The 21,085-nt window shown below is 41.4% G+C and overlaps 1 protein-coding gene across 5 annotated transcripts in view; it reads right to left on the bottom strand.

The window, feature by feature from the left end:
- Positions 1–20,575, bottom strand: part of Zfx (zinc finger protein X-linked) — a 43,604-nt gene extending 23,029 nt beyond the window's left edge. The window contains exons 1-2 of one of the 5 annotated variants that reach the window (XM_051142374.1): positions 20,527–20,575; positions 11,878–11,945 (exon numbers count right to left, since the gene is read on the bottom strand). The gene's annotated coding sequence lies outside the window, so the exon portion shown is untranslated. Of the gene's footprint in view, positions 1–6,332; positions 6,559–11,877; positions 11,946–18,806; positions 18,878–19,986; positions 20,346–20,526 lie in introns of those variants that run through there. The other 4 variants (XM_051142373.1, XM_051142375.1, XM_051142376.1 and 1 more) reach the window with 4 other exon arrangements.
- Between the last annotated feature and the right edge of the window lie 510 nt (positions 20,576–21,085).

The raw sequence follows: 21,085 nt of genomic DNA on the forward strand, positions 1-21,085 counted from the left end.
CAGTTAAAGGCTCCCATTTTCACCCTCTCCCATATCTACTTTCCTGTCTTCTATGGTTATTTCAGGTTATTCACAGAAACCTAATGATATGATTCTAGGATCTGCAAACAAGAGCGCACTTCCACCTTACCTTTTGAGACAGGGTTTCTTACTGAACTCTGAATCGGCTAGGCTGACTAGCTAATGAGCCCCAGAATTTATGTAAGTGCTGAGGATCCAAATTCAGGTCCTCATGCTTGTACAAGAGTACATTACCAAGGGAGCCCAACCCCTGCATCTCTTATTTTTATGTGCTGAATTCCTAAAGTCCTTAAAGTAGTATCATGAGAATCCCAAAATTTATATAATGTTTTTCAATGTGCCAGCAATGAGTCTATTCATTCCCAGAAAACAGCTATATTTGTGTTAAGAACTAGTTAAAATGAAAACAAATGATGGCTAGATTAATAAACAAAAAATGGTTCAACCATGAAAAACAAAGTGTACAAGCACTAAGCTGTGACTACCCACTCCCTACCTCAAGCTATAATTCTCTTCCCTTTTGAAAAATGCAATTGTGAAATGATAAATATAAGTTAACCGTCTAAGCATAATGAAATGTTACATGAAATTAAGTCAACTAAGGCAACAAAGGAGATACACTAAGGTACTTAAGCCTCTCCCTACATAAGACTAATTCCCATCAACTCTAAAATCGTTCTACATGTAAAGCAAGCATGTTACTCAGCTTTTATCTTCTTTGGCTTTTCTATTAGACTCTGACAGATCAAATCCACTGACTCTGAAGGTCACTGCCACCTGTCTTCGAAGCAGCATTGTAACTCCCTTCCCCTTCTTTACACAGTAGCTGCACTGGCTCTCCTCGCCACAATACCCACAGCCTGACCTTAGTCTAGTATACTTACTCCTTTCTCTTACTGTTTTCTCTCTACTCCCCTGGTTCAAGTATCATTTGTACAGATCACCAAACTCTACATGCTCAGAGTTGCAACTTATGCCTCCGCCCTACTGGTAACTCTTTCAGCCACTATTCCCTCTTCCCCATTCAGTCAGTTTGAGGGTACTATACCTTGTCAACTACTTCTCCACAGGACTTCTGAGGAACCCATGCCAGTTCTTATTGTCTCCAGCATTATTACTGTCTCTCAGCTTCATACTTCCTGATCCCTGAAGCATGGAAATAGTCTCTCAAGTGGCCTTGCTCTTTTCTGCCACTCCCATAACAAATGACGAGGAACCCAGAACAAGGCAGACCTGGTGCCAAGTTCTGAGGCATTCCTGCTATCTGTGAAAGCTAATCCTCCTACCACTGCTTTGATCACAGCACTCCCCTACACTCAGAATACTTCAGCAGCTCCCCAACATTCAGGGGCTCTACAAATGAACCCAATATGCCAGGAGAATTATTGGTTGTTATTCTCATACACACACACACACACACACACACACACACACACACACACACACCCTCTCTAGCAAACATGGAAGAGAACCATTACAAAACTCAAACAGATATGGAAAACCACATTTTGCACTTACAAGCAGAAGTGAGTGTGCCTAGGGTGGCTTTGTGACCCCTCTGAGGCTACACTTGTTAATTCCCTCTGACAATCAAAATGAAACTATGCTGTTAAAATGTGACCTACTTAGAAAAACTCTCAAGTGTGATCATGATCAAGTAGGGGTGGTTAAAAAGGGTGGGCCAAAAAGAAAAAAAAGAAAAGAAAAAAAGGGTAGGCCAACAAAAGTGTCTGTGTGTTGGGGAGCAGGAACCAACCCCAAAATTAGACAAATAAACAATGCTTCAGAGCACAATGAAATACAGATGAAAAAGCACCAAACTATGACTACTTTTTTCTTGTTGTTATGTATACAGTGCTCTGCCTGCATGTACACCTGCAGGCCAGAAGAGGGCATCAGATCGTCAGATCACATTATAGATGGTTGTGAGCCACCATGTGGTGGCTGGGAATTGAATTCAGGACCTCTGGAAGAGCAGCCAGTGCTCTTAACCCTCTGAGCCATCGCTCCAGCCCCCCATTACTACTTTTTTAAACACCCTCAAAATACCTCTGAGACCATCACCCTAATTTAGAAAAATATCCCCTCCTGGTGCAAAAGTTATGATTCTGAAAGAATTCAAACGGAAAAATTACGTTTTAAGGGAAATGTGGTACTAGGTGAAACCCAGAAACTCCCCCTTTCACCTTCCTTCCTTCCAATCTTTAAAATAGAGCAATATAAATACCCACACCCAGTCAAAGGGAAGAACAATGGCAAATTATCTCTTAAACTAGGAATTTGGGATAATTGAATTTTTATGTTTCATTTAATTTCTTTTCTTGGAGGAGAGACAAGGTCTTGCAATATAGTTGGGCTGGCCTCAAACGCATGCTCTGTTCTATTATCATACACCTACACACTTCTTTGACTACTCTATTAGGTAAATTCACAAAATTCTTAGATATTCACATTGTTAATATGCATATACAAAAATCACATTTTTGCTTGTGATCCTCTAAAACCGTGATTTAATAAAATGTATGGCTGACTATAACCTTTTCTCTGTCATACTCAGAGAACTAATTTGTATTATATCTGGCAGATGAGATGGTTCAAACTTCACAAAGAGCAACAAAATCAAACCTGTCCAGAATTTTTCTCAGAAATTCAAACTGGAGAAAATTTACAACTATTAAAACTTAATTAATATCTTCTCTCTAAAGTTAGACTCTTTCCCAATTTTGCCATGTTGTTCAATATTAGCCATGATTCCTCCAAATATTCTCAAATCCAGACTCATATTTCTCTTAGGTTAACTCTCAAAGTCAGTTCTTTTTAGTTTTGTTTTTCAAGACAGGGTCTCACTATGTAGTCCTGGCTGTCCTGGGCTCGCTTAATAGACCAGGCTGGCCTCAAACTCACAGAGATCCCCTGCCCCTGCCCCTACCTCCCAAGTGGTGGTATTAAAGGCGTACATCACTATGTCCAGCTAAAGTCAGCTTTTATTTATCAGTTATCAGTTTTTATTTATTTTCACCGCTATCACTCTAACAAGCTCTTTTCAATTCACATGTACACGCAATGGGCCCTTCAAATCAAGATTTGAGCCCTTCTTAAACAAAAGAGATTTTCTTGGCTTTTTCGTACTAGAAATTTCAAGGGCCTTGAATACAGAGTAAATGCCCTCACTGGGTTGAATCCCAGCCCTCTTTTTCACTTTTTGAAGCAATTTCACTGCTGCTCAAACCAGCCTTTAACTTACTCTGTCGTCAGGCAGGCCTTTAACTTTCTATCCTTCTGTCTCACTCTTCCTACAGGTCCAGCTAAGTTCTTGCATATTAGATATTCTCTTACATTTTCTCAGACAGTGCTAATGCATGTGATTTATTTCAGAACTAGAGACTAATCCTAGACACATGCTAGGTTAAGTGCTCTATCACTGAGCTTTAACCCTAGTCCCTTCCATTTTCTCTAGTCAGTCTTTTTGTTTTTGAGACAGGGTCTCACTATGTAGCAAAGGCTGGTTCATAACTCATGCAGTCCAGGCTGGCCTCAAACTCCTGAGTGCCATTCTGCTGATTTCTCTATTCTCTATTCACTCTTATTAGAATTTCTAACACAGGATAAGTACTCCTAAATCTGTTCTCTTTTTATTACTTTAACTTTCTTATTTGCTTTTGAATTGTGTATTTATGTGTGTGGGTATGTGTGTGTGAGTGCAGGTACGCACTGAGGCCAGCTGTGGATCTTCTGGAGCTGAAGTTACAGGTGGCCATGATCTGCCCAACATGGATCCTGGGAACTGAATTCTAGCCTTTTATAAGCAAGATCTGTTCTTAACCACTGAACTCTCTCTCTCTCTCCAACCCCTAATTGTAATTATCTTTCTACTAACTTTTCTATACTAGCTAACTTGGTCCTTTGTTTTGTTGTTTTGTTTTGGTTTTGAGACAAGATCTCTCCATTATTTAATCTCTGGCTGTTCTGCCTGTCTGAGAACTCTAGAGATCCACCTGCTTCTGCTAGGATTAAAGGGGTATACCACCACACCCAGCAAGAGAATCTTTTTTTGTTTTGTTTTGTTTTTTGAGACAGGGTCTCTCTGTGTAGCCTTGGCTGTCCTGGACTCGCTTTGTAGACCAGGCTGGCCTCGAACTCATAGGGATCTGCCTGCCTCTGCTTTCCTTCAATGGTGAAAAGATATGTTTTTCAGGTCCAGTAGCACAGCCTTCAGAATGACTATAAGCCAACCTAAAACACTGTCTCTTAGCTGGGCCTATGGTGGCACAGGCCTATAATACTACCCTACTTGGGACACTGAGGCCTGACTGATACAAAGTAAATTTAGTCTCAAAAAAATAAAGAGGGCTGGGTATTAGTGACACACGCTTTAAATCCTAGCATACAGGAAACAGAGGCAGGCAAATCTCTGTGAGCTGAAGGCTCAGAAGTACAGCACCTCTCCAGTATGACAAAATTAAACAAACACTGCCTTAACCTTTCTTGCCACAGCACCCACTTGGTAAATTCATGTTTACAAACAAATGTGCCACTCAGATCATTTAATGCATTCCCTGCAGCAACACCACCAGAGACAGACCTACCTATATTGACAGGGAAATGAATGGCTCTGCATTAATCATCTGACTACCTCCATCTTTCTCCTAGCGCCTTTCTGCTTTAGACATTGGTGAATTTACAGGATGCTAATTTTTGGCCACAGATTCACTAAAACTCTCTTGATTTTTGCCACTAACAGATTCTAAAGTGCTTTTATTCAAGGAGAAAGTCATTATAAATCTAATGAAAAAAAATAAATCTAATGAAAAGTACATTTCAGGCAGGGTTCCTCTCACCTCTGGATTTTTTTTTCTCAATGTGATTTTGAAAGAAACAGTATTTGATATTTATTCTATGCTAAATTTAAAGTCATGGTTTTTTAAATATACCTTAGAAAATAGCATGCACGTATGTAAAAAAGAAAACCACACATTCATGAGAAAAAAAAAAAAAGAATCAGCTGATGGTGGTGGCTCACACCTTTAATACCAGCACTCTGGAGGCAGAGACAGGTGGACCTTTGTGAGTTCCAGGCCAGCCTGGTCTACAAAGTGAGTCCAGGACAGGCAAGGCTACAGAGAGAAACCTTGTCTCGAAAAACAAAAACAAAAACAAAACAAAAAAAAAGGATCACTTAATAACACATTATAAAATTCAGTAACACTCAACAGACCAAATATTCTGAGACATATGTAAGTAAGTAATCAATTCAAACCCTAGTCCCTAAGAACAGATTATTTTATTTTCAAACAATCTTACTCACCTCCTCTGTCAAAAGGAAGAAAAAAGTGCCTGCTGTTGTGATGAAAGAACCCTGTTCATCCTTGCCCTGTCCCACTTGGAACTTTTGTATGCTTCACTCAGGAATCAAATGCCAAGTTTTTGTTACAGATGAGTTTTCCCATAAAACCATTCTGTGCCAATTGGTAATTTCAACGTTTTGTTTGTTTAAAGTTTAAGAGTCCAAACTTTCACAATCTATTAAAAATTGGCCCTAGAATGACAAACCTAAAACCCTATTTTTCCAAAGCCTCTATTCCTGCTCAGATTAAGAGCTGCCAAAAATAGCCTCTAAATTTAGCTGTTTGTGTAAGCTAACAAAACCACACTATGTTAAATGCTTCTAGCCGAGGGTAGGAGCAGCACAGGCTTCACACTTGTTTTCAGATATATATAAAGCAATAAACTCTCTTTTAGAAAAGCACTGCCCTTTAAGTGCATGCAGGAATTTACCAACCTACTGCTACCATAGAACATTCTACTGTTTATCATAATGAAACAAATATAACTTGACTCCAGTCCACCCTTTTCAACTTCATAGTGACTAATTTTTTATGTTGCTTTGTAACTTCTGCTGAGATTTTCAACAGAAGTCCTACTCACATGGTCCTCTGCCTTTAGCTGTAGGTGTACTGGAGTAGAGTGTGTAAAATGAGAATGAAGACAGCATTTAATATAGCGTAGAGATGGACTAAACTACATTAGATGAGCACACATGAATAAAATTGGCATAGGTACAATTTTTAAAAAGTCAATTTCCATCAAATGCAATGCAGGTTAAAGAAATGTTAGTGTTGCCAGGCCTGGTGGCACACACCCGTATCCCAACACTCAGGAGACAGAGGCTAAATGGATCGCTGTGAGTTCAAACCCAGCCTGGTCTATAAAGCAAGTTCAGGACAGCCAGAGCTACACAGAGAAAACCTGTCAGGAAAACAAAAAGGGGGGATAAAAAGAAATGTTGATATTATCACAGAGTATTTCCTTACCCACTTGCTTTGTTCCTGAAACATGTGCCAATCTGTTCCCCAACTGAGCATTAAGTCAATCACTGACCTAATCATTTCGGGAGTTGTTAACTTAGTTGAGTACTTTTCCTATGCATTTCCTTTTCTCAATGAGTGCTATATATCCTTGCATTTAAGAGAAAGGAAAGAAGGAATGAAGGAAGGAAGTTAGGAAGTCTAATCACAGCAGAGAGGCACAGGCAAGCACATCATCTCTATGAGTTCAAAGCCAGCCTGTTCCAGGACAGCCAGGGCTACACAAAGAAACTCTCTCAAACAAACAAAAAACAAACAAAAACCCAACAACATCTGGGCGTGGTGGCACATCCCAGCACTCTGGAGGCAGAGGCAGGCGGATCTCTGTGAGTTCAAGGCCAGCCTGGTCTACAAAGCAAGTCCAGGATAGTCAAGGCTACACAGAGAAACCCTGTCTCGAAAAACAAAAACAAAAAAACAAAACCCAACAACTTAGGCTGGCTGTGCTGGTACAATCCCAGCACTGTAGTGGCAGAGGCAGAGGCAGGAGGATCTCTGAGTTTGAAGCCAGCCTGGTCTAAATAGTAACTTCAAGGATAGCCAGAACTATACAGCAACCCTCTCTCAAAATAAACAAAACAAAACCCTTTGTAATACATTAGAATTTAAAGGAGCTTTGAGATGTTGGGTTTGTTTTTAAATTTTTCATTACATTTATTTATTTAGTGTTTATGAGTGCACACATGTGGGTGTGCACATTCTCAAAACCCATATTCTCCTGGAGTCAGTCCTCCATACCATGTGGCCTCCAGGAATTGAACCCTAGTAGTCCGGCTTGGCAGCAGGCACCCTCACCAGGTGAGTCATTTGCCATTGTGGGGCTTGATTTTTTTTAAAGGGTCTCTAGACTGGCAGTGGTGGCGCACACCTTTAATCCCAGCACTCTGGAGAAAAAGGACGATCTCTGTGAGTTTGAGGCCAGCCTGGTCTACAGAGCCACTTCCAGGATAGACAAGGCTATCTATCTATACAGAGAAACCCTGTCTTGAAAAAACGGGAAAAGAAAAAGAAGAAAGAAAAGGGGTCTCATGATGCAATAGCCCAGGTTGCCCTTGAACCTACAATAATCTTTCTGCCTCAGCCTCCTGAATACTGAAATGACATATGCTAGCTACCATATCTGCCTTACATTTTCAGTTTAATGTAGTCTCATTTTAGGTATTTTATTCAAACTAATCTTTTCTTAATTGTTGCATGACTATCTTTAGAAATCACATATTGCCACTTTGTACTTTTTAAAACATTTTAAGGGCTAGAGAGATGGCTCAGTGGTTAACAGCAATGACTGCTCTTCCAGAAGTCCTGAGTTCAATTCCCAGCATCCACATGGTGGCTCACAACTATCTATAATGTGATCTGGTGTCCTCTTCTGGCCTCCTGGTGTATACACAGGCAGAGCACTGTATACATAATAATAAATGAATAAATAAATCTTTTTTAAAAAACCATTCTAAATATTTATAAACTATAAATGGTTGAGGGTGTAGATCAGTAGTAGAGTATTTCCTGGCATGTATGAAGCTGGGTTCTACAATCAACACCACGAATATAAAGTATGAACATTTACTTAGGTTTTTTTGATTGATTTTTTGAGAAACGGTACATTTATATAGTCCTGACTGTTCTGAAACTCCAATGTAGACCAGGCTGGCCTTGAACTAAAGATCTATCTACCTCTGCCTCTGCCTCTGCCTCTGCCTCTGCCTCTGCCTCTGCCTCTGCCTCTGCCTCTGCCTCTGCCTCTACCTCTACCTCCCAAATGCAGAGGTTAAAGATGTGTGCCACCGGGGCTAGAGTAATGGCTCAGTGGTTAAGAGCACTGCTTGCTCTTCCAAAGGACCCGGGTTCAATTCCCAGCACCCACAGGGCAGCTCACAACTGTCTGTAACTCCAAGACCTGACACCCCTACACTAACACATGCACATAAATTATAATTAAATAAAATATTAAAAAAAAAGATGTGTGCCACCATGTCAAACTATGAACAATGCTAACATCACTGTCCTACCCACCAATAGTAGGAGTAACTAATACTCTACACTATACCTCACACATGACTTCTATTACTGCTTTTCCTAAATACATTATACTAACACCAGTAATAGTCTCCACATGACTTATTTACTGGCAAGAATATAATACTGGGCCTTTCTATAACTAGAACTATGTTTTTAAATTGGTAGTTGCAGAACTGTAGAGTATTTCTACACTGATCTTTGTTAATGCAATTAGCAATAGGCTTTGCACATATAAATAAATTCTTGAGTCATTATATTACTAAACTAAAAACATTAGTAATTAAAGTGTAAAGATCTGATACAGAAAAAATGGAAAAACTTCTAAGAAAACTGTAAGTCAATAAGGGGACATGTAAATTAGCAGCATAAACTTTTAGACACAGAGAACCTGGGGCTAAAGAGGCAGCTCTGTGGTAAAGTGTTTGCCTATCATGTGCAAGATCCTGGGTTCAATCCCTAGTACCAAAAAAGAAAAAGAAAAAGGAGGAGGAGGAGGGGGAAAATAAATTTAATCACTACAAAATTTTTTAAATAAATAAAATTGTTAGATATAACTCTTTCAAAAATCATCAAGTTTGGGCCAGAAAGATGGCTCAGAGGTTAAGAGCACTGACTGCTTTTCCAGAGGTTTTGAGTTCAATTCCCGGCAATCACATGGTGGCTCACAACCATCTATAATGAGATCCGGTGCCCTCTTCTGGACTGCAAGTGTACATGTAGACATAACATTATATACATAATAAATAAATCTTTTTAAAAAGTCAAGTTTTTCCCAAAATGTGTGAACTATGCCAGAACATAAAGCTTTACATTTTTACAAAGTTAATTTGCATTTAAAACAAAACCACAAAACAATTTAACCAAACTAGAAAGCTAGCTATTATGAATTCCAAGTCAAATATTTATAAATAAGAACTATCACGTAAAAAATAGTAATACAAGCCAGACATGGTGGGGCACGCCTGTAATTCCAGCACTTGGGTGGCAGAGGCAGGTGGATCTCTGTGAGTTTGAGGCCAACCTGGTCTATAAAGTGAGTCCAGAATAGCTAAAGCTACACAGAGAAACCCTATCTCGAAAAACAAAACAAAACAAAAAGAGTTTTAAAACATAGTAATACACTACCAGGCAGTATTGGCACACACCTTTAATCCCAGCACTGAGGAGGCAGAAGCAGGTGAGTTGGAGGCCAGCATGGTCTACATAGTGAGTTCCAGGGCAATCTGAACTACCTAGTGAGACTGTCTTGAAAAAGCAAAAAACCAAAACAGTAATAGCCTATATCCATTACACAGAGAAAAGTTAATCATGACAGTGTTAAAGGAAGAAGCCAAATAATGGTCAAGATTAATCATTCAAAAAGGGAGCAGACCAAGTGTGGTAACATACACCAGGAGGCAGAGTGTACCTCTGTGTTCAAAGCCAGCCTGTTCTACAGAGAAATTTCCAAGACAGCCAGGGCTACACAGAGAAACCCTATCAAAAACACAAAAACAAAACAAACAAAAGCTACACTGCCTAAGGCATTATATGCTATTTGATCTTTAAATTATGCTTGTTCCTAAATTTGGTTTAAGTTGCTTGTTATTGGTATAAATACAATTGAGTTATGCTTTTTGTTTGGGGGCTTTTTTTTTGTCTTTGGAAACATGGTCTTTCTGTGTAACCTTAGCTGTCCTGGACTCGCTTTGTAGACCAGGCTGGCCATGAACTCACAGTGATCCACCTGCCTCTGCCTCCTGAGTGCTGGGATTACAGGCGTGCGCCACCACGGCACACAATTAAGTTTCGTATCAGTCAATGTTCCCCAACTGTGATACAACACAATTAGAAAAGAAAAGCCAGGGCTAGGCATGGTGGCAGAGGCAGGAGGATCTCTGTGAGTTCAAGGCCAGCCTGGTCTACAAAGAGTCCAGAACAGCCAGAGCTCTGTGTAACACAGAAACCCTGTCTTGAATAACCAAAAGAAAATAGAAAAAAAGAAAAGCCAGAAGATCGGCACAATAACACTTGGGAGATAGAGGCAAAAGGATCGGCGGGCATGGTGGTGCACGCCTTTATTCCCAGCACTCGGGAGGCAGAGGCAGGCAGATCGCTGTGACTTCAAGGCCAGCCTGGTCTACAAAGTGCGTCTAGGATGGCCAAGGCTACACAGAGAAACCCTGTCTCGAAAAACCAAAAAAAAAAAAAAAAAAAAAATAGAGGCAAAAGGATCAAGAGTTAAGGCTAGTAGCAAATTTAAGCAGCAAGTTTGATGCCAGCTAATGCTACATGAGACTTTGTCTTTAACAGAAAAATTATTAAAAGGACAATGTATTTAGAACCACTTAATAGCAAAAATAAAGTAGTATCAAGCCAGGTGTGGTGGCACAGGTCTTTAATCCCAGCACTTGGGAGGCAGAAGCTGGTGGATCTCTGTGAGTTTTGAGGCCAGCCTGGTCTACAAAGTGAGTCCAGGACTGCCAAGGCTACACAGAGAAACTCTGTCTTGAAAAACCAAAAAACAGGGCTGGAGAGATAGCTCAGAGGTTAAGGGCCGTGACTGCTCCTCCAAAGGTCCTGAGTTCAATTCCCAGCAACCACATGGTGGCTCACAACAATCTATAATGTGATCTGATGCCCTCTTCTGGCCTGTAGGTATACATGCAGGCAGAACACTGTATTCATAATAAATAAATTAATTAAAAGACAGACAGACAGACCAAAAAACAGCCCGGCATGGTGGCACAAGCCTTTAATCCCAGCACTTGGGAGGCAGAGGCAGGCTGAAGGCAGAGTCAGGCCAGAACGCTGTGAGTTCAAGGCCAGCCTGGTCTACAAAGTGAGCCCAGGATAGCCAAGGCTAACATAGAGAGACCCTGTCTCGGGAAAACAAAACAAAACCCAAAAAAATTTAAAAGTAAATAAATAAAAAAGAAAAACAAAAAAACAAAGTAGTATCAAAATTATAAGATCTAGTTATCAGAAAAAAAATTTCTACCTCCAATACATGTATCTCAAAAATAAGCTAAATACTAGTGAGCAAGCCTCCGACTTCATTGTTTTCAATGTCAGAACACACAGAGACAAAGCAGAAAGAAAAGTATAATAGCTCCAAGAGGAGAAACACAAAACATCCATAAAATGAACAATTTGAGAAATCGGATAAGTGCTGACAACACATCAGAAAAATGGAAATTAAAGTCAATTTTCTAATTATCGTCAAGGACACCTGTATTATAGATCAAAATATTTAAGAATTTATACTTTTCTAGGAAGCCTTATTTTGTACAAATTACCACCAAAAAAAAAAAAAAAGAAAGAAAGAAAAGAAAAAAAGAAAAAAACTCAAGCAAAAAGGATGTGCCATGGGAGAAAAGGGGCTATTAATATTTCAAACGCAAATTCAACCAAAAAAGGAAGAAACCAAGTACAGTTTTACAAATGGAGTCCGTCCAACTTTCAATAATTAGATCACCTCTATTAAACAGACCTGTTTCAAAAAAGAGGGAATGCTCCCCAACTCATCTTACAAGGTTAGCTGGGCACAGTGATACGCACCTGTAGAGAGAGAGAGAGAAAAAAAAAATCAATTAATAGGACATCCTATTTCCTTATTATCTAGAACTTTCATTCAGACTTACCAAAATAACTTTTGGAATTACTTAGGATTTTTAGAAATTAGGATAGTCCCAATTTATATTCAGGGTTCTGTTGTAAATTGATTGCTCTTCTAATTCAAACCTGTTCAATTGTTCCTAACAAAACTGTTCTCTGTCAGAAAGTGCTGGTGGTGCAGCATTCCCTACTATGCTTTACAATTATCTGTGGGATTTTTCTTCTAAGGCAAACAAACATTTAGCATTTCTGTGTTCTGTTGCACTGTTTGGCATGAAATAATATGTAACAATGCACATATTCTTTAAAGTGTTGACAAAATCTAATTATTCAAGCAATTATAACTATACAATGACAGTTGCCATAGAGTTATTATATGATACCATCATATTGGAGCTCTGTTTCTTAAGATGTTAAAATTGTAGAAAGGGAAAAGAACATCTCAGAATCTATGGCATATGGTCCTGAGAGTTCAGCAATGTTGTAAGATAAATTCACCATGCTGCTTATTTAAAAAATGAAATAGAAAGAGACTGGTATAGGTCAGCTGCAGAGCACTTGTCTGGCTAGGATGCAAACGTTCTAGATTCAATTCTCAGCACCGTTGGGAAGGGGGTCTGGCAGCCCATTAATTCCAGAGGCTGAGGCAAGAAAATCTCAAATTCTATTCCAGCCTCAGCTAAAGAATGAATTCAAGGCCAACATGTGCAACTAGGTGGGGAAAAAAATTATTTAAAAAGAAAAAAATCTAACAACAGGCCAGGCCTGGTAGCACATGATGACATTACTCCCAGCACTCTGGAGGTGGGGCAGGTGGATCAATGTGAATTCCAAGGCCAGCCTGGTCTACAAAGTGAGTCCTGAATAGCCAAGGCTACACAGAGAAACCCTGTCTCAGAAAAAAAAAAAGGACTGAAGGGGCTGAAGATGGTTTTGCTGGCCTAGCATACATGAAGTCCTGGGTTCAATGTCCAACATCACATGTATGGGGCTATCTGAAAAGCTATTAAGGAGCAGGGCATAATGGTACATGTTTATAATCCTAGCACTCTGGATATAGAGGCTAGAAGATCACAAGAGGCTATCCTTGGCTATATACAGCTGGTTTGGGAACAGCCTAGGATACATGGGGGACAGGACAGAAGAACACTGGTGTAGCATATGTTAATCACTGAGTGTAATCCTCAGTACCACCAAAGGGAGGGTGGGGAAAGAACAAACTAAAAGAAAACCTGATTTACAGTGATGACAAAGATTATAAAAAAGATTTGAGTTTCCAATAGATGTAAGATATAATAAAAATCTAATCTTTTTTTTTTTGGAAACTGAAAATCTAACCCTAAAATAAGTAGAGACAAAAACAGCTATGAATCCTTTAAAAAAAAAACACTTTAAGATTTAATTATAAAGCTATCATCATTAAATCAGGTCGCAGTGATAGAACTAGCCCAACAGGTCAATAAAAACAGAAAGAGAAACTAAAAACAGATGTGGAGCCAAATGAGATGACTCTGCAGTAAAGTAACTTGCCATCAAACCTGACAACCTGAATTCAAACCCCTGAACCCACATGGTGGCGAGAACTGATTCCTGCAGGTCAGTCACCTGACCTCCAGACACACACACACACACACACACACACACACACACACACACGTAATGTAATTAAAATTCAAACAAAATAAAAAGAGATGCAGATGTGTGGATTACAGTATATGTCAGGCATTGGGGAGATAGACTGAACTATTTGAGAAATTCAAATGCAAAAATAAATGAGATCCCTATATCACCCACTAGAAAACAAAATTCCAGATGAGCTGTATATAAGAAAAAGCGCAGAGCGGGGCATGGTGGCACATGTCATTAATCCCAGCACATGGGAGGCAGAAGTAGATAGATCTCTGAGTTCATGGCCAGCCTGGTCTATATAGTGAATTCCAGGACAGCCAGTGCTACTCAGAGAAACACTGTTTCAAAAAGAAAAGAAAAGAAAGAAGAAAAAAAGTGCAGTATTATGATTACTTTGGAGTAAAGAATTTCTAGACACACACATACAGCAAAAAGTGGCTACTTTCATATTAAGACCTCCTACACAAAAAGTAAACAAAGCTACTAAAACCACAACAGGAAGATATTTTCAGTGTATATAATCACAAATCTTTAGGACCCAAAATATAAAAATATCCATAAGCCATAAGAAAAAGGCAACAGCCAAACACAAAAAATTGATCAAGGACATATGCACAAATGATTCTCAGAAAATTCAAATGGCCAGTAAATTTGAAGGGAGCAATTCAGCCAGCCCCAACAGTAACCAAAGAAATGGAAAATAAACACAGCAAGGAGACTGCAGTTACACCTAACAGATTTGGGGAAAATAGCAAAACCAAATCTTTTGGCAATGATCTGTAGACACAAGCTCAGAAACAGCTAGTGGGAGTGTCAAATGAAATATACTTTGGTGTTTCGGCAATTCCTAGTAAAACTGACAATGCACAGACTTCCTCAATGCAGCAATTGTACTTCTACTACAACCCCAAGAGAACTGTTTAAGGATGTTCTCAGCAGCACCTCTGGAAATTGCTGAAACTGCAAGCAGCCTAATGTGTCCTACCTCTATAGAAATAAATAGATCACTGTGTTTTCATATAATTTTTAAATACAGTATCAATGAAAGCTTGCCTAGCATCAATCCAAAAGCACTCTGATGCCCAGCACTGCTTGCCCCACAAATAGTATGAAACTACAAAAGCACTTTCAATTGTTTTTGGTTTCAGGACTGTTAAGCTTTCAGAAACAAAGGATTATGACAATTTTTTGGTCACTCATACTTAGAGAAATTTAAACTAGGAGTAGAATATAATGACACATACTTGTCTCCTAAGCACTTGAGAGGTTAAAAGCAGGATTGCCAAGTTTCAGGACCTCTGAAATGGGAGTGAAAGCTTGTCTCTTTTTTAAAAAAGACATTTAGAAATATTAACTCACCAAGAAGAGACTTGATACCCTATGAGCATATACAAGGGGAGGAGGTCCCCCTCAGTCACAGTCATAGGGGAGGGGAGTAAGGGGAAAATGGGAGGGAGGGAGGAATGGGAGGATACAAGGGATGGGATAAACATTGAGATGTAACAAGAATAAATTAATTTTAAAAAGATAAATATAAAAAAAAATATTAACTCAGTAAAAATCATATTATATATAGCATGAATATTTTAGAATGTTAGTTTTAGGCGAAACTATTTTAACGTTTCTTCAAATCTTTTTTAATGACTCACTTCATAGAGGAAAGATTAAATTCCAACTGTTTCTGAACTTACTCCATTATGACATCGTGAATCATGTGTTCTCTAATACTTGGATAATATACAGGTGAATGTAGATGAAAGGGGGAAACAACAGTATTATAAAAATAATTCTGAGGGCTGGAGAGATGGTTCAATGGTTAAAAGCTACCTGCTCTTCCAGAGGTCCTGAGTTCAACTCCCAGCAACCACATGGTGACTCACAACCATCTATAATGTGATTTAATGCCCTCTTCTGGCCTGCAGTTGTACATGCAGATAGAGCACTCACATAAAAATAAATCTTTACAACAAATAGCAAAAAAAATATTTTTAAAAAATAGTAATTCTGACCTCATGGACCTCCAATAAGAGCATTAGGAATTCCCAGGAATCTCTGTAGCACACTGGAAAGCCAATAAATTGGATCTCAAAAACTATGTTTGGTAGCCAGGCAGGCTGGTGCACACCTTTTTAGTCCCAGTGCTCAGGAAGAAGAAACAGGCAGATTATCTTGAGTTTGAGGCTTGCCTGGTCTACAGAATAAGTTCCAGGACAGGCTCAGGTACACAGAAAAACTGTCTCGAACCCCTCCCCCCAAAAAAAAACCACCAAAAAACAAAACAGAACAATGTTCATTGAAAACAATATATACAACAATGCACAATAGATATAATTAAAAAACAATAATTGATATTATTTTAGTTATATATTAAAACAATGCTAGTTGGGTGTGGTGGCTCACACCTGTAATCCCAACACTCAGAGAGGCAGAGGCAGGCAGATCTCTGTGAGTTTGAGGCCACCCTGGTCTACAATTGAGTCCAGAACAGGCAGGGATACACAGAGAAACCCTGTCTAATTTTTTTTAAAAATTCTTACATGTAGAAAATAGAAATGGGGATGAAAGGGGATGCACTTATACACATACACACACATACATATATACATACATACATGAATATGCATGTATGTATGTGTGTATAAGTATATATATGTATATAAAATCTTGCATCACAACTAAAATTTGTAAACTCTATTTACTTTGAAATACTTGATTTAAAGCTCTACTTTTATAAAGACAAATAGCTACATACATTAAGGCCACATAATTTCTTTAAAGTGTACTTCCTGCTAAGTAAAAAGAAAAAAAAGGTTTTAAGGTAATGTGGATTTTAAAAAATGCTGTCTGAGCCGGGCGTGGTGGCACACGCCTTTAATCCCAGCACTCGGGAGGCAGAGGCAGGCGGATCGCTGTGAGTTCGAGGCCAGCCTGGTCTACAAAAGTGAGTCCAGGACAACCAAGGATACACAGAGAAACCCTTTCTTGAAATAAATAAATAAACTATGAAGGACTCTAAGCCAGTTGTGGTGATTCACATGCCTGAGGAGCACTCAGGAGGCTGAGGCAAAAGAATTAGGAGATTGAAGCCAGCCAGGGAGCTGGGACTAGAACTTAAAACAAAAATTAGATATTTGTTAAGGGTGAAGGATTGATTTCGGGGGCCTGTTATGGGTTTTTATAAGCTTAAAAATGACACTGTGCATAAGCATAATACATACAATATCAGTGACAATGCAAGTCTAAGTGTTGAAGACTAAACATTTACAAGCAACAGAAGGGGAAATGTCTTTCAAAGCATCCACAAGCACATTTAAAAAAAAAAAAAAAAAAAAGAAGAAAGAAATCATGATCTACCTGCAAAGTGCACACAAATCAAAAACCAGCATCTTCTTTAGCCAAGGCTTGGATATGGTAGCAATAGTTAGTGTTCCACCAGTCAATTCTCCAAATTATCAAGGTCTCTGCCCTTTCAGGTATAAAGAATTTTGTAGATACTCATTCCTGGTGGAAACTATATACTTACTAATCTTCCTAATTACATAAATTGAATCTAATTTCATCTCAAATTTTAATATCCTCTATCTAGCTTTTTATAAAGAACTGCTAACTACTAAATGTAAAATTTTCACATTGTATATTATGCATTCTGACTGCTCTTATCACCCCCCAACACACACACACACACACACACACACACACACACACACACACACACACACGAACTTCATCTTAAAAGCCTTTTTTTAAAGAGAATTTTTAATGCAATTTTTTCTTTTGAGACAGGGTCTATGTAGCCTTGGCTGTCCTAGAACTCACTATGCAGACCAGGCTGGCCTTGAACTCACAAAATGATCCGCCTGCCTCTGACTCCAAGTGCTGGAGTGAAAGGCATGTGCCACCACTGCCTGGCTTAAGAAAACTTCTTCAAAGTTTGCCATGGCCTCTTATGAAAAACTCTCCCAGTCCCTCCACACTCTCCAGGAGCACTATTTCCAACCTGTCGCTGTCTACAAAAGTGGAAACATTAACAGTAACTATATAAGTCACACATTTGTATTATAAAATTCTAAGAGGCACATTTCCCACATAAGCAGCTAGAAAAGTCAAATATTAATCAAAAAAATGCAGGAAGACTTGGCTTAGCAAATAACCTTAGTTAGCCTCTCAAACAAAACGGCGGTTACTCTCACGAGGGAGAAAAACAGATTGCAAAGGGCATCTGAAGGCCACTGCTTTTTAATAATCATTCTTCCAAACTACTTTTCAAAACTGACTTCCTAAAAGACTACAATGGAACACTTGTAGGTTCATTTCTCATCTTCAAGTAGTACCAGTCTTAATTTTCAACAATGGTAAAGGAAACTATAGGAAACCCTTCTGTGTTTACTGCGGAAATATCAACAACTCTAAGCAAAATGTTATTTATGGCGAGTATAGAAAAAAGGAGAAGCTGTCTAACAAAAAAACAAAGTGTAATAAAATCGTTTTAAAAGGTAATAAAATATGGCTTCTAAGAACTCTTTGTAATTGTCGTCACGATAAAAAACACGTCAACCTACAACCCACTTCTCTCAAACTTAGTCCAACCACACTGACGGCTGTCAAGCACAGATCCGGATGTTGTCATCCTTCCAGTCAGAGGGCTCCCCTGCTCCACTCCCTACCTATGCTATCCATTTCAGCCAAACAGTAAAGACGTGCCGTTCTCTGTAGAAATTTCACCCTTGAAACGCCCTTTGCCTGTCTGGGCCACGATCTAAAAACACCCCAGTTTGTAACCTCAAAATGCCACCTATTTCAGGAAGCCGTTCCTGAGGCTTCAAATGGAAACCATGCCTCTTCTGAAACCCCACAGTACTCCAGTACTAGGATGGAGCTTTCGCTCAGCAGTTGGTGCATTTCAACATTCGCTTTGCTACCTCTGAACAAGCCTCCTGCAGCGACCATGTACAAAAACCTCCTTAATCTTTCTAAGCACCTAGCACTGCTGACATGGGACCCAAGTTTACCAGAAAAGTTATGCGGGGTGCAATCGAAAGAACTTTCACCGGGGGGGGGGGGGGGGGGGGCGGGGATAAATGTACGCTAGATAATACATCGCATTACGTAGTCCGATAAGAAAATAGCTTTCTCCCCTTTCACTTCCCTCAATTTAAAAAAAAAAAGGGTATATACCAAAATTTAAGCGCAGCCTCCCAAGCAACTTATTCCTTCCTTAAAAGAATACAAAAACTTCCCTCCGATAGTTAGTCTTCCGCTACGAAGGATGCCTTTTTCCCCCTATTGGTCAAAAGAGTGGTGAGAACTTTCCCATCACTTTTCATTCTTTATTCACAGACTCGGGAAAGCAACGATTGGCGGAGAACAACCGCATAAGGGTCACCCTAACGGCCATGTCTGACTTTGTCTGAAAAAAAAATTAATCATAATAATAACAACAACAACAGCATCAACAACAATAATAACGTCTCCGGTCCCACTACTGCCACCGCTGCAAATCACCCTGAAGCGGCAGCAAACACCAGGGAAAAGGCTCGAAGCCCAAAGGCAATACAGATGAGGTGGCTCCAACAGCAGGACGGCCGCGATGGCCGCCTGCGGCTGCTAAGCTGAAATGCAGCGGAAACAGCAGCGAGTCACGGGGCTGTGGGAGGCTGGGCAGGAAGGTGGCGCTGCCGCCAAACGCCTGGAATGCAAGTGCTCATCATGGCGGCGAGGGCAATGGCCGCCATGGGGAGCGAACACGCCCCTCCGCGCACACTCGACGCCGCGCCCGGGCTCCGGTGCCCGTCGCCAGCGCCGCCACTACCCGCTCTCACACCCCCCCTCACGGACTGTAGCGGAATTTTCGACTCAGACGCCGCCTTCAAGATGGCGGCTCCCCCTCCCGGCAAAGCCCCCCTTTAGTCGTACCCTGCAGCAGGCGCCGATCGGTCGCCATCTTGTCCCCCGTCCCTCTCCCCCCCCTCGCCGATATTTACATAGCGAAAATCGGCCGGGCCGGCCTGCGGCCTTCACCTCATGCCTGCAGCCTTAGCCTCCACGCCAGGCCTCGCCCCCGCACGGTACCCCGGGTCCGCCGCGTCGCCCATCCAGGACCCTTCAACCGCCTCCCCACCCGCTTGGCGACACTGCCCCGGCCCCCGCCCGTTTCCAGAACGCGTCTCAGCCGTCGTTCCGAACACCCGGGCGCCACCCCAGGCCTAACTGCGGCCTCCTCGGGGCCTGCTCGGCGTCGCGCGCCACGCCGCCCGGCCTAGCGCGGGAGGGCGCCTTGCGGGCCGCCGACCAGGCCGGGACCAGGCCGACCGCGCGCGCACTAGGCCCCACGATCGCAGCGGCACCCCGGACTCACCGGACGGGCGTGCGGCGGTCGGCGACGGTGGCGGCTGCTGCAGGCCGGCCTTTCTCTGGAGCACTGGGCCGGGCTCCGGCTGGTGGGGCGGGCGGAGGGAGGGAGGAGGGGCCGAGCTCGGAGCTGACAAAAAGCGGCCCAGCTCCCCGGCACGGGCCCGCCGTCAGCACGTCACGTCACCGCCGGGGAGAGAGACCCAGGAAAATGCGGAAGGATAGATGGGCCCCCTCCTCCGCCCGGTGGGTCCCTCTGACGCCCCGGGTTGGCGCCGTTCACGCCCCGCAACCGGGGAACCCAGTGGCCTCGCTGCGGCGGGGTCTCCAGCGGCCTGAGTTTCCGTGACAGCGCCCCCCTTCTTTCCACCTCCGCGCTCCCGCCCGCCACCGCCAGCACACACACACCGCTGCCACCGCTGCCTCGGCAGTAAAGTCCGCATGAGGCCGTGGTCCGCCGACCCCGTCGAGAGGCGGGAGGCCCGGGCCACCCCCCACCATGGCTGTGGGCCGCAACCACCCCCTGGGGGCCTCCAGGGAGACCTACCGCCTCTCCGCGAGGGTCCTGGCCTGAGGCGGTGGCTGGAGTTGTTTGCAGGCCCTCAGACCCCCTCCCGCCTTAAAAGTGTGTGTGTCTGTGTGTGTGTGTGTGTGCTTTTTTTTTTCTTTTTCTTTTTTTTTTTTTCATCCCCGGTGCCTGGGGATGAAGATAAATTTAGTTACCCCCGCCGTTCCTTGCCTTCTTCCCTTTAAAAAGCAACTTTGAAACAAAATGAAAATAGGCTTGTCAATTTGAACCGTGCAGGCAAGAGGGGCTTCCTAAAACAACTACCAAACCCTGAATTATTTTTTTCAATAAATAAGCATTCTGTAAGGAAGCCAAATTGGTCTCTTTTTTGGCGGGGGGGGGGGGGTTTACATTTTGAAGACTTTCACACTCAGGGAACAGGAATTTTTAGTGATATAGTTTTCTATACACGTGTGTTACACTGGGAGTATATGAATTATAACTTATGTTTCAGTAATAATGGTATACATTCCATAAATATCTAGAAAAGACTTTTTAATAAAATTTTTAAGCAAGTCGTTTAGTTTAAGAAGATAGA

The sequence above is a fragment of the Acomys russatus genome, chromosome X, assembly GCF_903995435.1.
Source record: "Acomys russatus chromosome X, mAcoRus1.1, whole genome shotgun sequence".
Lineage (NCBI taxonomy): Eukaryota > Metazoa > Chordata > Mammalia > Rodentia > Muridae > Acomys > Acomys russatus.